Below are 17,967 nucleotides of genomic sequence, written 5' to 3' on the forward strand. Positions count from 1 at the left end.
CAATTTGGGGACTTTTAGATGAACGGTTTGGATGATCCCATAGGGAATTATTGGGGGTGCAATCACTGTATATGATATATGATCGGTTGGATCATCACAGAAAGTATACGAATTGAATTTTTCTAGTCATGGCTATTTATGGGACCCACCTTGATATATACAACTGCATGCATGCAAGTTGTTTTGGACGTTTTCAGCCTTGGTTTCCATCTCTATTCACAGCAGCCCTCAACTTTGGCAATTGCCATATGGTGTTATAATAATAGTGGGACCCACATGGAAGTGGACAAGCAAGCAAGTTTTATTTGGTGGGACCTACAATCGAAGAGAAGAAAAGAAGAAAGAATTGCCACAGACAAGAGTTGCCAAAAATTTTACGCACTCGGGGGTTTTGGTTTTATTCAATACAAGGGCTGATTATGGAAACTTGGGGTAAAAGGAAAGCACCAACCATTGATTTTTGCAATTGTCAATTTACACACAAGCAGCCCACGTTTCTGTTTTTATTGGATTAGAAAATGGTATTTTCTAATACTATATTCCAAACACAGACAACACATGAGGGACCCACATGGGATTATAAAAGCATGCACTTGTTTTGGAAAGACAACAGCTCACGTTTTTCTTTAGAAATTAGCACTTTTTAATTGCTACTAGATGCAAATGTGGGGCCCACTTTAGGTGAACAAGTTTCATCTCTTAGATAAAAGATCAATGGTTAAGTAAAAGGTTTGCTTTTGGATCAATTTCTTTTAGGAAATCTGTGTTGGAGTTGGACACATAAAAGCAATTAATATAAAGAAGGAAATTCTCAACGAGATATTTTTTTGATAGTTCCCTACCGAATGACCGTTCATTGTCTCTCAGTGTTTGGGCAATTTTGTGTTGCACCCAATTTGGAATGTCTCTAACTATTTTTAGCATTTAAAAAAGAAGAAAGAAAGAAAGGACACTAGCCAACGAAAAGGGATATGTGGCTGCATAAGAAAGGGATCTTAGGACGAGATATTTTTGGTATATTGATATCTCTTGAATTGGAATTTCGGCAACTTTTTCTTTGTGCTTATGAAATGGGAAGTTTCTCTCATCTATTCCTGACTTTTAGAAAGCAACTTTCGTGGGTTATTTTGTAGAAGGTGGGTGACATAATACATAGTCTCTTGCCCTTTCTTCTTCCTGGCTCTCTCCATATCTCGTTTTCTTTTTCTTTTTTTTTATCCTCTCTTTGTCTCTAGCTCTCTCTCCCATACTCTTGCTTTCTCTCTCTATGCTTTTGCTTTTCTTTCTTTCTTACTCCTCTCTCTCCATTCTACTCATTCTCTCTACCACTCTCAAGCTCTCTCTCTTAGGGTTCTTGTTCTCTTTTTCTTTTTCAAGTTTTTATCTCTTCAACCAAGGATCAACCATCCAAGGCTCCACTCCAAGGTGACATCAAGAGACGGAGAAGGACAAGTTGGCCGTTGCTCGAAGGAGAAAAAGACTAAGTGTTCTTTAATTTCTGTTATTTCTTTCAATCCTAGTTAACTGTATTTTTGTTTAATTTTAATTAAAAGAGAAAATACTTTGTGTTTGATTTTTCTTTTCAAGTTCTTAATGGCAATTCTCTTCTCTATTCTCTCTATTTTCTTTGTTTCTTTCCCCTTCTCCATGAATAACTAAATCCATCTACTTGGGGTTTAGATGAAGCCATGGGGAAGGAGAAAGATGATTAATTAAAACCAGTGGCCTATATAACAACTTATGTAAGGATTTGTATTTGTTGGATCCCAATCACGTATGCCACTGGCTTTCCCCAGTCGTATAAGTGATTGCCGATAAATAAATATAATTTCTTATATAATATCTTTAAATTGAGTAGTATATTTGATAAAACACTCATGGGCAATGACATCAATAGATCTTATTCCCCATAGACTAAATTTATCAAATACACTATCCAATACAGAAATTGGTTTGATTAATAATATAATTCCAAACCCGTGGTGGATTCCAGACCCTAAGTACGTTTTTAATCTATCTTTTATCTCTTAAACAAATCTTAGTTTTAGTGGTTTCTTTTAATTCTAGGTTTCAAGTTTGATTTCAAGTCCCACTATTTTCGTTTTAGTGCTGTTAGTTAATTTGCGAAGCCAATTTTGGACAGATAAACGACCGAATCTGTAAAAATCATAAACATAAAAGTTGTAGATCTTTCAAAATCCTTCGAAATGAGTACTCTTGGGTTAAAATCCGAATTGTGATGAGTAAGATACGACTGTTTTACTAAACGTTATTTTTAATTCCAGATTCTGAAATTCAGGTTTTAGTTTTTTTTTTATTTTCTAATTAGAATAGTTTTAATGTGTTTGTTAATTAGAACTGATTTATCTCATTAATTAGAAATGATTATTCTTATTTCATAGATACTTAATAGAATCATTAAATCTTTGGTACACTTTGCCTAAATTAGGATTTTAAATTACAAAGATCTTAGTTGAATTTGATTCTTAGATTGAATAGAATATACGCTTATATATAGTGTTGGCTCCAAGGTCTAAGTCCACGGAAATCCTGAGTCCATTCCAGGCAACATTATATCATAGCTAGTATTCTAATCGGTAAAAGAATAGGATTGACAACTAGATTTCTCTTCCTTGAGTTCGACCCGTATTTACACGATCTGTGCACTTGCGGTTATTTAATTTTTCAAACAGAGAGCCCGGGAGAGGCAGATAGCGGTCGTTGAGGAGGCCGTGCAGAAGAAAGAGGACGAACTTATTAGTTTGTCCAGTGAATCCTACAAGCTGGGATTCTTTGATTGCCTTGGGCAGGTCAAGGAATCCAACCCGGCTGTGACCTTGACGGGCCTCGTTCTCCCTGATCTGATGGTGGTTGGCTATGATGAGCAGGACACTACCCCTGCCGCAGAGGTCCCGGAGGCACACCCATCACGGGGTGGTAGCCACGGGGTGTCTTGAGCTCCCTTTCTTTCTTTTGAATTGGTCATTGGAGACCCTACTTTTTGTAATGGCCCTTCGAGGCCCTATTTTTTGTAATGGCCCTTCGAGGCCCCACTTTCTCATGAATAGAAATTACATTTTGTTATCCACTGTCCACTTATGTCTGCCTCTGGCTAATACTGTTTGATTCTATACTGTATGTCAAAAATACTCAGGGCAGACGTTCGAGCTTCGGTTGACCCGAGTCCTTGCGGGGGCAAACCGAGGTGAACTAACCAGCGAGTACCCTAGTTTTAGTGAACTGGGTTTCCAAGTAGCCTTGGTTTTTGCTGTCCGGACTCGTTCCTGACCAAGAGTGCGCTCCCAGTCTTTGCGGAGACGAGCCGATGCGAACCAGGCAGCGAGTACCCTAGTTTAAGTGAACTGGGTTTCCAAGTAGCGTTGGTTTTTGCTGTCCGGACTCGTTCCTGACCAGGAGTGCGCTCCCAGTCTTTGCGGAGACGAGCTGATGCGAACTAGGCAGCGAGTACCCTAGTTTAAGTGAACTGGGTTTCCAAGTAGCCTTGGTTTTTGCTGTCTGGACTCGTTCCTAACCAGGAGTACGCTCCCAGTCTTTGCAGAGACGAGCCGAGGCGAACAAAGCAGCGAGTACCCTAGTTTTAGTGAACTGGGTTTCCAAGTAGCCTTGTTTTTTGCTGTCCGGACTCGTTCTTGACTAGGAGTGCGATCCCAGTCTTTGTGGAGACGAGCCTAGGCGAACCAAGCAGCGAGTGCCCTAGTTTTAGCGAATTGGGTTTCCAAATAGCTTCGGTTTTTGCAGTCCGGGCTTGTTCCTGACCAGGAGTGCGCTCCCAGTCTTTGTGGAGACGAGCCGAGGCGAACCAAGCAGCGAGTACCCTAGTTTTAGTGAACTGGGTTTCCAAATAGCTTAGGTTTTTGCAGTCCGGGCTTGTTCCTGACCAGGAGTGCGCTCCCAGTCTTTGCAGAGACGAGCCGAGGCGAACCAAGCAGCGAGTACCCTAGTTTTAGTGAACTGGGTTTCCAAATAGCTTCGGTTTTTGCAGTCTAGGCTTGTTCCTGACCAGGAGTGCGCTCCCAGTTTTTGCGGAGAGAGCCGGGGCGAACCAAGCAGCGAGTACCCAAGTTTTAGTAAACTGGGTTTCTGAGACGGTTTGGTTTTTCTGCGCGGGCCCGTTCCCGACCAAGAGTGCGCTCCCGGTCTTTGTGGAGACGAGCCGGGGCGAATCAAGCAGCGAGTACCCAAGTTTTAGTGAACTGGGTTTCTGAGATGGTTTGGTTTTTCTGCGCGGGCCCGTTCCCGACCAGGAGTGCGCTCTCGGTCTTTGTGAAGATGAGCCGGGGCGAATCAAGCAGCGAGTACCCAAGTTTTAGTGAACTGAGTACCCAAGTTTTAGTGAACTGGGTTTCTGAGATGGTTTAGTTTTTCTGCGCGGGCCCGTTCCCGACCAGGAGTGCGCTCCCGGTCTTTGTGGAGACGAGCCGGGGCGAACCAAGCAGCGAGTACTCAAGTTTTAGTGAACTGGGTTTCTGAGATGGTTTGGTTTTTCTGCGTGGGCCCGTTCCCGACCAGGAGTGCGCTCCCGGTCTTTGTGGAGACGAGCCGGGGCGAACCAAGCAGCGAGTACTAAAGTTTTAGAGAACTGGGTTTCTGAGATGGTTTAATTTTTCTGCGCGGGCCCGTTCCCGACCAGGAGTGCGCTCCCGGTCTTTGTGGAGACGAGCCGGGGCAAACCAAGCAGCGAGTACCCAAGTTTTAGTGAACTTGGTTTCTGAGATGGTTTGGTTTTTCTGTGCGGGCCCGTTCCCGACCAGGAGTGTGCTCCCGGTCTTTGTGGAGACGAGCCGGGACGAACCGAGCAGCGGCATGATCTGAGGAACTCGGAACTTTGCAAAGAAGCAGTAGCCTTTTTTCATTATCCACACAAGCGTAAATACAATGGCATCTGCTTTTGTGTCGGGCGGCAGGCTATTGATAGTATTTTTTGAGGTCTTCGGCGGGTTCAGTCACCTGGGCTTCGTCTCTCAGATCAAGTAGCTCAATCGGCAACGATTCCGATGCATCTTTGCCTTTTGAGTGCCATGTCATAGCACTCCCTGGACTGTGGTTGATCTCCTCTGACCTCAGCCACGCCGTTTGGTGTTATAAACTTCATCTTCTAGTGATATGCTGAGGCTACGGCGAGGATGCGGTTCTGGCCGAGTCGTCCCAAGATAGCGTTATAGACCGAAGTGACCCTGACTACCAGGAAGTTGACCATTGTGAAAACTTGACAGGGAGGCTCTCCGATGAGGACTGGGAGTTCAATCTGTCCTTCCACTTTCACGACCTCCCCTGAGAAACCGAACATATCGGAGTTTGCTGGCCTCAACTGGTCGTCTCCTATCATCATTTGCTTAAAAGCATGATAGTATAGGATATCGGCTGAACTTCTGTTGTCGACAAGGATTTTCTTCAGCTCCCAGTTTGCGACGAGCATGGTTATGACCAGTACGTCGTCGTGAGGTAGTATCAAGTTGTCGAGATCTGCATCTGAAAAGGCGATTTCGTTCTCCGTCTTCATCTTTTTGCCGCACGTGTGCACGACATTGACTCGACGAAATAAAATCATATTCAATTGAAGGATCCACAACCTAATATAAAAAATAAACTAGCAAAAGACCCACTAAATTGTCTGCAAGCTACTCATATAAAAACATAACCAGATACAAAAATACCCATGATAAAAAAAGAACCTGGGTCTCTGACCGTCCCATGAACCATGTAACCCTTAGAGATGAGAAGCTTCACCAACCATGATGCCACATACCCTCCTGCACCCGTTACACATACTCTCCCTTTCTTCTCCATTTCCATCTCTCTCTCTCTCTCTCTCTCTAGTTGATCAGACTATGGCTATATCTTTCACGTCCTCCTGTTGAACTGACTTTTTATAGTTTTCTTCTTGGTTCGACCAAGTCAAGTTCCAGGAAACTAGGTAGCAGTCACATTTATCATGCATCTATCTTCTTTTTATGATGTTTTTATCCTAGAGAAATTATATGATGAGCCTTTGTTTTTGGGAATGGGCTGGATATGAGTGCGCTCAACCTATAGTAAAGCCCATGCCTAGGTCTGTTTGATAATGACACTCTTGAGCCCAACCCAATATTTGCAGAAAGAAGGGCTACCCTTATTAAGGAATGATAATATGAGAAGCTCTTGATAATTAAAAAGTCGATTGCCGTTGGATCAAATATCAAGGGTGTGCTTATCACACCATCTTGTACTAACCCAGTAGCCAAGGTCCATAACCATTGTAACATTGGGCTGGGCCTCATATATATGACAATTGGGAAATATTATGCAACTTTGCTAATGAGCACTTTTCTAAGCAGAATGCTCAGAAATAGTCAAACAAAAGGGGTGGATAAGCTGAGAAAGGGGGTGGAAATATCATTAATTTTATGGATAGATAGATCAATCCTTTGTGATTTGCATGCGTAAGCACTTACGTAAAAGGGGGGTCTAATTCAAATAAAAGGGCAGATCCATCCTTCTTCGGCCATAATAGACAGAAATGTTTAAATTGGGTATTTATGGTCATCTAAGAAAAGAAAGAAAGATGTCTACATAAGAGAGTTGGACTTCTTCCTATCTTGTCTTTTCTTTTCTTTGTGATTCCAAGTGGTCCTTGAAGAATAGGATGCGACTTCATCCCATTTCTAAACTTGTGCGAGTGAATATAGTTGAGAAAGGTTCTGAGTAGGGCTGCAACTCGAGCCGGGTTTTACCCGACCCGCACCGACCCGACCCGAAAATAGCCAGGGTTGGGTTCAGGTTTCATGGGTTTCGGGTCGAGCCGGGTTGAGCATTCAAAAGCCCGCATGAATCTCGGGTCGAGCCGGGTTTGAAGGGGCCCGACCCAACCCGACCCGACCCGACCCGAGTTACATAAGTTATAGTATGTACATTTTTTTTTATTGTTAGTTAAAAGTTAAAAGTGAAAACCCACGCACCCACTGTTATTGTATGTGAGTGTAATTTCTGCTTCTATGAGTTGAGTTGATTCAAGTGTTTGATTCAGCATTGTTTGATTGTAATTACAACATTGTTTGATTACAGTATTGTTTGATTCAAGTGTAAAGTGAGTGTAATTACATCATTGTTTGATTCAAGTGTAATGTGAGTGTAATTTCTACTTCTATGAGTTGAGTTGCCTTGCCAAACAAGAATTTTCCTTAAAAAATTGCGTCAACGTGAAAAAACCCGACCCGACCCGAGATATTTCTCGGGTATAAAATTTATGATGATTTGGTAATAGGAATGTGCTTGTACGTTCTCAAGAGTCTTACGGGGACTACAAAGATGTTGGTCAAGTGTTTCTTTAGCGACGGTAAAAATTTATTAAAGGAAAGGGGTGATGCGGACATCCTAGGACTCATCTTCTAATTTTTAAGTGTCTTTTAGGTTTTTTTTTTAAGTCTCTTAAGTTATAGGAGAGGTAACACAATCTTTTCCCTTCAAAATACTTAAGCTCTTTTAGCGGTGAGTGTTTTAAATAGGTCCCCACATGATTATGAAATTTTTATGTGGAGAGGGTCTTTTTTAGTCATTAGAGGGTATTTTAGTTTAAAAGTGTCAAATTTTTATTTACGGTTATAGAACTTTCTTTCTATAACCCTAAATAAGTTTTTAGGCCCAAACAGTTGAAGGGAAAGTTTTATAATACAACGTGAAGCCAGCCATGTTGTACGGCTCAGAATGTCGGGCCACCAAGAAGCAGCATGTGCATAAGATGAGTGTAGCAGAGATGCAAATGCTTAGATGGATGTGCGGCCACACATGGTCAGATAGAATTAAAAATGAAGACATCCGTAAAAAGGTGGGGATGGCACCAATTAAGGAGAAGATGAGAGAGCACCGCTTAAGATGGTTTGGGCATATCCAACGTGGGCCTTTGGATCCTCTAGTGAGAAGAAGTGACTCATGCCAAGTTGATGGAGTAAAAAGAGGAAGGGGCAGACCAGAAATAACTTGGGTAGAAACAGTGAGGAAAGACTTGATGGCTAGGAACATAACAGAGAACATGACCATGGATATGAGAGAATGGACGAAAATGATCCATGTAGACGAACCCAACTAGTGTCAGGATTAGACTTAGTCAATTTGAGCCGGGTAGACTCTTTCACCTTTTTCATGAAAATTTTCTACAGGATTCATTAGCCGACCCCAACTAGTTTGGGACAAAGGCTTAGTTGAGTTGAGTTGAGTTGAGTTGAGAACTTTCTTTCTCTTTCTTTTCTTATATAACTAGCCACATGGAACTTCTCTTCGATACTATACAATGGAACGAATAAAAATTTGAAGTTTTTCCTCTCTTATGTGAATGTAATGCCTTTTGAAGTGTGATGCTTCATATTAGGTCAGTTTTTCATCCCTAAACTCATCTCTCTATCTTACTTTCTCTTGCCTCTCTTTTCTTCTATTCTCACATTCACATAATCCATCTTTCTCTTCCTCCATCCTCCCTTCAACACTTACTCCCCTTTCCTATTTCGTACCTCTACTTGCTTGTCTCATTCTTTCCCTATTCTTCTCCCTTCTAATATCCTTTTCACCCCCTCGGTTGGGTTCATAAACTGATTCCTTTTCTACCCGATCTCCCCTCTTTCTTGTTTCCTTCTTTATCTTGATCTTTCTTTCTTTCTTGATTTTGATTTCCTTCTAGATCTTCATCTTGATCTTTGTCATTTTCTTGATCTTGATCTTGTTCTTGGTCTTTATCTCTTTCTTGATCTTGGTATTGATTATCTATTCTAAATCTCTCTTCTCTTGGCTGTCATGTATTCACATTAATTTGGTATCATAGCCTGGTTTGAATGGAGGGATAGCGAGAATATAATGGTAATATCCCAACCCATAGATCATAATCAATATGCTATGTGGATTAGAGACATATTGGGACTTTATGGGGTCAATGAAAGGGAATGTCTTGATTGGGTAGAAACGTTGGAGACGTATCTATGGTAGCATAAGCTTAGTGATTTACATTACGAGGACAACTTTGACCTGGCATGCCTTAGAGTGGTGATTAACATCGAAGAAGAAACTGTTGGAAAATTTGTTGAGGGTACTGTTGATGATAGAAAACAGAAACTTGTTGCTTCAAGGCGTGATATCACTTTCCTTAAGACAAGATTCGCCCCCACTAGTAGTGTGCAAAGGGGATCCGCGAATTGCCTCCAAGATACAATGAAGCCTAGTAGGGAAGCCCTACTAATGTTTGATGACGCGTAGCACTAGCGGAATCAAACCCGAAATGCCCTTCCGAAATTTCAAGCCTTAGAGAAATCTCTAGATTCTGTTTCTGCAGAAAAACAGTATCTAGAACAGTAAACAAAAGAAAAACAGTATGTAGAAATACTTGGGGATTTTAGTAGGAGTGTAGAAGAGAGTGTAAAGTCAGTCAGAATTGCCAATTCGATTTCTATTTGAAATGACTGAAGTTTGCACATTTTTATAGACCATCTGGTGTCTTTTCAGTGTGAAAAACACCTCTACAGGGCACCTTTCCAGAATGTTTGAAATCTGACCGTTAGATCGCACCCATTGATATTGAACGGTCCTGATCGATCCTAGATGTGACTGTTGGCTTGAGTAAAATCCTCTTTCCAACCCAGTCATCGTTAGATCAATCATCTATGGTGTGGATCGCACCCCCTTGGCACATGACCGTTGGGGAAAGGGACACAACCCATTTGATCACACCCTTTGACCGTTGGAGTCATGGGCCCGTTGGGCCGACCGTTAGGCCCGAACCGAAACGGGCCCACCGTTAGGCCCGAACCGAAGCCCAACCCAACTGAACCATTCGGCTTGATGGGCCTGCGAACCATTTGACCCACCCATCCGACCGGTCCATCTTCATCTTGATCCAACGGTGCAGATCAAATCTGGAAAAATTAAAGGCTCCAATCGCTCCTCGCGACGTTGCGTACGTGCGAAGTGCAAAGTGCGCCTAAAAAAGCGCCAATAAAGCGCCACTATGCGCCCTATAGCCCATTGCCCACGCCGCGCGCGCGCGTGCGCGTGCGCGTGTGCGAACGGTGCGTTGCACCGTCCCGCGGGTCCAACCATGGGTTCAACCCAATGTGCAATCAACAAGAGTTAGAAAATGTAGTGCTTTATAAGCCCTTCTCTTTCTTTTCTCTCATCCGATGTGGAACTATCTTTTTCAACTACACTTCTACATCCTTTTGTAAAAGCAAATATTTTCAAGAAAACTTTTTCTTTTTCCCAAACGCTTTTGATAAAACATTTTCCAAAACACTAAAACATGTAATATACATGATTTTGAAAATGCAAAATCATTAACAATCCCCCACCATTTTCAAAATCAAAGAAAATTTTCTCATCAGGCTTGGAAATCTTATGCATAGATGAAGGTATCTCTCGATTTGAACCTTCACTTAGTGAGGACATATCAAAGTTAACCAGAATTGCATAGTAGACGTATCTTTGAACTAGCTATTCTATTTGGTTAACCGGATACGTCTCACACACAAGATTTCACCTCTTTGGGCAATTTCTAAAACCGACACATGTACTGGCCTTGTGTCTATATCTTGGTTTCATGAGCGCTCTAGAGACTAGCCAGGTCTCATAGGAAGCGGCACCACTTCCACACTCACATAGGTAGGCTTATCAAGAGTGCCCCTGTAACTAAAACACTCTAACACTATGTTATAAGCCTATTAAGAGTTTAAATACTCAGCCTTCTCCTTTTAAACATTACAGGTACCAAGCACTTTACCTTGGGATGGCAAATAATACAGATTATAGTGCTTGCAGTCACTCCATATGATGTACTTGGACTCATTGAACTCAAGACTTGATGTTTATTCAAGTGTTGAGTTGATGTTCCATCATTGGTGACTATTGGTTAATGGCTTTAACCCCATCCCTAATGATGTTTTACACACCAGATCTCTTGCAAGAGCTTTAGTGAATGGATCGGCCAAGTTTTGGCTCGATCTCACAAAATCAATAGTTACTACTCCATTAGTAAGTAACTCTCTTATAGCACTATGTCTAAGTCCTATATGTCTGGACTTACCATTATAAACATGATTATATGCCCTTGATAGTGTGGCCTGACTATCACAATGGACATAAATCGATGGCATTGGTTTAGACCATAACGGAATTTCCAATAACAAATTCCGAAGCCATTCCGCCTCTTTACAGCATGCTGCCAGAGCTATAAACTCTGCTTCCATAGTTGAAGTTGTTATGCATGTCTGTTTCTTAGAGGCCCAGGAGACTGCTCCCCCACCAAGGGTGAAAATCCACCCACTGGTTGATAAATGGTCTATACGCTCAGTTATCCAACTAGCATCAGAGTATCCTTCTATTACAGTTGGATACCCACTATAACATAAACCATAGTCTATAGTTTTCTTTAAATATTTTAAAACTCTATAGACTGCATTCCAATGAGAAAAACTAGGATTACTGGTAAACCTACTAAGTTTACCTACAGCATATGCTATGTCTGGCCTAGTACAAGTCATAGCATACATAAGACTACCAATTACACTAGCATACCCTAGTTGAGAGATAGTCCTACCAGTATTAAGATACAACTTTATATTTGGGTCAAAAGGTGTTGAAATGGGTGAACATTCAAAATGGTTAAACTTTTTGAGAACTTTCTCAATATAATGTGATTGTGTTAGAATAAGACCATTATTCTGTCTTATGATTCTAATACCCAAAATCACATCAGCTTCACCCATATCTTTCATATCAAAGTTTTGAGAAAGATATGATTTAGTACTTTGAATGCTTTCAATATCGGTACTAAAAATTAACATGTCATCAACATATAAACAAATAACAACACCTTTGCCACCCTTAAATTTACTGTATATACATTTATCTGACTCATGTATCTTATAACCATTTGACACTAAGACTTTATCAAATCTTTCATGCCATTGTTTAGGGGCTTGCTTAAGCCCATACAAAGATTTGATAAGCTTACATACTTTATGCTCTTGGCCTGGCAGAATAAATCCCTCTGGTTGTTCCATATACACTTCTTCATCAAGTTCACCATTTAAGAATGCGGTTTTAACATCCATCTGGTGAATGTGAAGTTTGTATATGGAAGCAAGGGCAATCAACACTCTAATGGTAGAAATCCTAGCAACAGGTGCATATGTGTCAAAGAAATCAATACCGGGTTTTTGAGTAAACCCTTTGGCAACTAACCTTGCCTTAAACTTTTCTATGGTCCCATCTACTTTGATCTTCTTCTTGAAGATCCATTTACATCCTATAGGTTTAGACCCAGGTGGTAGATCAACCAAAATCCAAGTTTTATTACCCATGATAGAATCCATTTCGTCATTAATTGCTTCTTTCCAAAAAGCAGCATCTTGTGACTTTATGGCTTCTCCATAGGTTTGAGGGTCACTTTCTATGCTAAAGTTTAACAAGATAGAACCTTGGAGTTTTTCCCTTGTCCCTTCTACCAGGTAGGTTACAAAGTCAGGGCCAAAACTCCTATCCCTTCTATCTCTTGAGCTTCTTCTTATTTTACTAGGTTGTACACAAGGTTCACCAACTTCTGTTTGTGATTCTAAATGATGATCTACAGAAGTTGTAGGTTCAATTTCTTTAGGAATTGAAGTGAACCTATTTTCATAGAAAAAGGCATCTCTAGATTCAATTATGGTATTGACATCTATAAAATCATTGGGTTCTATAACTAAGAACCTATAGGCCTTACTGTGACTAGCATATCCCAAAAAGATACACTCAATACCCTTTTCACCTAATTTCCTTAACTTAGGTTTAGGGACTTTAACTATAGATCTACAACCCCAAACTTTAAGGTAACTTAAGTTTGGTTTCCTTTTCTTCCACAATTCATAAGGGGTTATATCAGATTTCTTACTTGGTACCCTATTCAAAATGTGACAAGCTGTAAGTAAGGCTTCACCCCAAAAACTTTTATTTAAACCAGAATTAACAAGCATAGCATTAATCATTTCAGTAAGTGTCCTATTCTTCCTTTCTGCTACACCATTTTGTTGTGGTGTATAAGGGGCAGAAGTTTCATGGACTATGCCTACTGATTCACAGAAATGAGGAAAGTGATATTCACCACCTCTATCTGATCTGAGACATTTAATGCTTGTTATACATTGGTTTTCTACTTCAGTTTTATAAATCTTAAATTTTTCTAAAACCTCATCTTTATGACTAAGTAGATAAACATAACAGTACTTAGAATAATCATCAATAAATGTAACAAAGTACTTTTTACCTCCCTTTGTGGGAACACTATGAATGTCACATACATCACTATGAATTAAATCTAACAAGTTAGAAGTTCTATCTACTTTAGGAAATGACTTAGTAATTATCTTGGTTTGCATGCATGTTTTACATCTATCTACTAAGTCATTTTCATATTTAGGAATTAAGGTTAACTTAACCATATCATTCATTTTCCTAGTATTTACATGTCCTAAACGATTATGCCATAAAGATAAAGAAGAATCCAAAACATAAGCAAAGACATTCACTTTATTGATATTAAGTTTGAACATCCCTTCATACATATATCCCTTCCCAACAAAAGTACCCCCCTTAGAAAGAATGAACTTGTCAGATTCAAACACAAGTTTGAAGCCATTCTTGTTGAGAATGCTTCCAGACACTAAGTTCTTTCTAACTTCTGGTACATGGTAGACACCGGTTAGAGTGAGTCGCTTGCCGGATGTGAACTCAAGTTCCACCTTGCCATTCCCTTTGACTTCTGCTGTCGACGAATTTCCCATGTATAACACGCTTCCATCTTCAACTGTTTCATAAGTTGAAAACAGGTTCCTGTCTTTACAGACATGCATCGTCGCACCAGAGTCAATCCACCAATCATTGCCATCTTCAAGCATATTTGCCTCTGAAATCATGGCGACAAATTTTTCTTTGTCTGTTGGTGCACCCGACTTCTTATCCTTAAGAAGTCGGCACTCACTCTTGTAATGGCCTGGTTTGCCACAGTTGAAACAAGCACCCTTTCTTTTCTTATTCTTATTAGTATTCTTTTCAGGGTGTTTGTTTCTCTTCCAATTGCCTTTTCTTTGTTGGTTCGAATTCTTGACATTTTCCACCAAATGGATCTTAGAGGATACAGTTTCATTTTCTTTCTTGTCTCTGATTCTTGACTCTTCCTCAATCCTGAGGCATTGAGCCAAGTCTTCAATAGACATTTCCTCTTTCTTGTGTTTTAGACTTTTTCTAAAGTCTTTCCAATTTGGTGGAAGTTTGTCAATAATTGACGGGACAATGAAGGAATCATCAAGAAGGATGCCTTGCAAATGAATTTGATTAATTACATGTTGTATTTCATGTAATTGATCAATAACAGACTTATCATCTACCATTTTAAAATTTAAAAATTGACTCACAGTGAATTTCTTGCTACTAGCGTCTTCCGCCAAGTATTTGGCTTCAAGTGCATTCCAGATTTCACTTGCTGATCCCATGCCTTGATATATGTCAAATAGTGTATCTGACATAGCATTTAGGATGTGCCCTTTGCAGATGTAGTCATCCTGTTCCCACTTCATCCTTGCACGAGCCTCCGCCAAAGTTTCATTTTCATTTGCTGACGGCTTTAGAGTTGTGAGAACATGGACCACTTTGAGTGATGTCAAAATGAAGTGCAGCTTCTTCTGCCAGCGCTTGAAATTTCCTTTGTCGAAACGTTCGAGTTTGACAAAGTCTTGGGTCATTTGACGAACTGAATAAAGTGCCATTGAAACAACAGTAGAAAATCTTGTCTTAAGATTGTTGGAAAATTTGTTGAGGGTACTGTTGATGATAGAAAACAGAAACTTGTTGCTTCAAGGCGTGATATCACTTTCCTTAAGACAAGATTCGCCCCCACTAGTAGTGTGCAAAGGGGATCCGCGAATTGCCTCCAAGATACAATGAAGCCTAGTAGGGAAGCCCTACTAATGTTTGATGACGCGTAGCACTAGCGGAATCAAACCCGAAATGCCCTTCCGAAATTTCAAGCCTTAGAGAAATCTCTAGATTCTGTTTCTGCAGAAAAACAGTATCTAGAACAGTAAACAAAAGAAAAACAGTATGTAGAAATACTTGGGGATTTTAGTAGGAGTGTAGAAGAGAGTGTAAAGTCAGTCAGAATTGCCAATTCGATTTCTATTTGAAATGACTGAAGTTTGCACATTTTTATAGACCATCTGGTGTCTTTTCAGTGTGAAAAACACCTCTACAGGGCACCTTTCCAGAATGTTTGAAATCTGACCGTTAGATCGCACCCATTGATATTGAACGGTCCTGATCGATCCTAGATGTGACTGTTGGCTTGAGTAAAATCCTCTTTCCAACCCAGTCATCGTTAGATCAATCATCTATGGTGTGGATCGCACCCCCTTGGCACATGACCGTTGGGGAAAGGGACACAACCCATTTGATCACACCCTTTGACCGTTGGAGTCATGGGCCCGTTGGGCCGACCGTTAGGCCCGAACCGAAGCCCAACCCAACTGAACCATTCGGCTTGATGGGCCTGCGAACCATTTGACCCACCCATCCGACCGGTCCATCTTCATCTTGATCCAACGGTGCAGATCAAATCTGGAAAAATTAAAGGCTCCAATCGCTCCTCGCGACGTTGCGTACGTGCGAAGTGCAAAGTGCGCCTAAAAAAGCGCCAATAAAGCGCCACTATGCGCCCTATAGCCCATAGTGCAAAGTGCGCCTAAAAAGCGCCAATAAAGCGCCACTATGCGCCCTATAGCCCATAGTGCAAAGTGCGCCTAAAAAAGCGCCAATAAAGCGCCACTATGCGCCCTATAGCCCATAGTGCAAAGTGCAAAGTGCGCCTAAAAAAGCGCCAATAAAGCGCCACTATGCGCCCTATAGCCCATAGCCCATAGTGCGCCTAAAAAAGCGCCACTATGCGCCCTATAGCCCATTGCCCACGCCGCGCGCGCGCGTGTGCGAACGGTGCGTTGCACCGTCCCGCGGGTCCAACCATGGGTTCAACCCAATGTGCAATCAACAAGAGTTAGAAAAGGTAGTGCTTTATAAGCCCTTCTCTTTCTTTTCTCTCATCCGATGTGGAACTATCTTTTTCAACTACACTTCTACATCCTTTTGTAAAAGCAAATATTTCCAAGAAAACTTTTTCTTTTTCCCAAACGCTTTTGATAAAACATTTTCCAAAACACTAAAACATGTAATATACATGATTTTGAAAATGCAAAATCATTAACAGAAACAACACATAATGGAAAAATCAGCTGTCATTCGTTGATGTCGGTAATAATAAAGTGCTTTCAAAGCTCCCCAAGTACAATCAGGAGTGTTTTATATATAAGAAGCAAGCTCACCCCAAAATCTTTTCAGTTTGGAAAAAAATAGGTAGACAAAGAGGATTGCTTGCTCCTGATGATGTGTGCAATATTTGAGGAGAATTGCTTTCAGAGAGAATCTCTACTCAAGATCTTTCTAAACGTCTTGGGTTTGTTTCAGCATAAATTACTCTATGATCAATATCTAGAGATAAATGAACTGGGTCTTAAAAAAACACAAGATATACCTGGGTCTCTAACAGTTGCATGCACCATGTAGCCCTTCGAGAGGAGAATCCGGGTCAACCATGAACCCACGTACCCTCCTGCACCTGTTACGCATACTCTCTCTTTCTTATCCGTTTCCATACCCAAAGCTCTCTCTTTCTCAAGTCTCAAGTCTCAAGTCTCAACAGCTTCGTAGTGGGCCTTTTCGTAGTCATCCTAGTGATCAAAAGTCCACTTGATATAAAAGCTACAACAAAAATTTCTTTAAAGTAGGCTCCTCGGTCGGATGGTGTGCCCACGCTCTAAGTAAAAATTGAATTTGGATTTCTTTCAATTCTCTATCATGATGTGTGAAAACATAAGTAGGAACTTTTAGAAATATTTTTCCTTTCCAAAGTTTTCCATGAAATTCCTGCAATCCAAACAGGGGATTTCTAAGGCATATGATTTGGATTATTGGACAAACAGTTGTACATGCTTTGTCACCACTGTTAGGCCCCGTTTGAGGTTGGAAGAAAACATTTCTAATGGAATTTTTTTGGGGAATTTTTTTTTCTTTCCATGATTTATTGGACTAAAAATTAAGGTCATGTTTATTTTGAAATTTTGAGTAACTGATTATTGGACACAAATTTAAACACAATTTTAACTCCAATAATCAGTTCTGGACATAAAAAATCAATCCTTAAAATCCAAAATGAAAGATGACCCAAACACAATCAGTCCTTTCCACAAAAACAGTGAAAGGGCTGAAATTATTCTCATCGAAAAACATGTTTTTTTAATCTCAGCCCTTCACAAAAAAGTTGAAGGCCGATTTTTCAGCGACCAAGTTTGTTGCGAGGTAGGTGAAACAATCTCCTTCCACATTCTATCAATCTAAAACTACAAGAATTGGCTATGATTTGGCAGACACTTCGAATTTCTTGGTGACACACGTGTCGTGTCGGACACAACACCCGTGTCCACACGTGTCACACTCTTTTAGACACTTTTAAATGTACTGCGTAAGTGTTAGTAACTTTATATCGATGCACGTGTATGTGTGTGCCACAACTTCTAGATTTTTAAGGGTTTCCATGTCAGATACCTCATATCCATGTCAAAATTCGGCACACGAATCTGTATCCACAAATCATTACTGTATTTACTTTCTATTTTAGCAGTGTCCCCGTTTCTAAATTTTAGGAGTTTGCTGTGTCCGACACTCTGTGTCCGTGTCGACACGCGACACTCATGTCCCACAGATCATAGAGAATTAGGCATTTCCATCCATATAAGACGATCTTATAAATCTACCACCATCTTGTTTTGAAAGCAACAAAGTGACATGGTTGAGGTTGATTGGACTTTTTTTTTAGAGATGCCAAGTCCACAAAAGAGCACTCAAAAAACGCCA

The 17,967-nt window shown here is 40.7% G+C and overlaps 1 long non-coding RNA gene across 1 annotated transcript; it reads right to left on the reverse strand.

Annotated features, from left to right (window-relative positions):
- Positions 1–5,546: 5,546 nt before the first annotated feature.
- LOC143850442 (uncharacterized) lies at positions 5,547–6,192 on the reverse strand. The gene is made up of 2 exons (XR_013235989.1): positions 5,694–6,192; positions 5,547–5,591 (listed from the first exon to the last, which is right to left on the reverse strand). It is a non-coding gene; the product is annotated as an uncharacterized LOC143850442 (long non-coding RNA).
- Between the last annotated feature and the right edge of the window lie 11,775 nt (positions 6,193–17,967).

The sequence above is a fragment of the Tasmannia lanceolata genome, unplaced genomic scaffold (assembly GCF_043159265.1).
Source record: "Tasmannia lanceolata isolate RefF3 unplaced genomic scaffold, GAP_Taslan_0.1 ptg000003l, whole genome shotgun sequence".
NCBI lineage: Eukaryota > Viridiplantae > Streptophyta > Magnoliopsida > Canellales > Winteraceae > Tasmannia > Tasmannia lanceolata.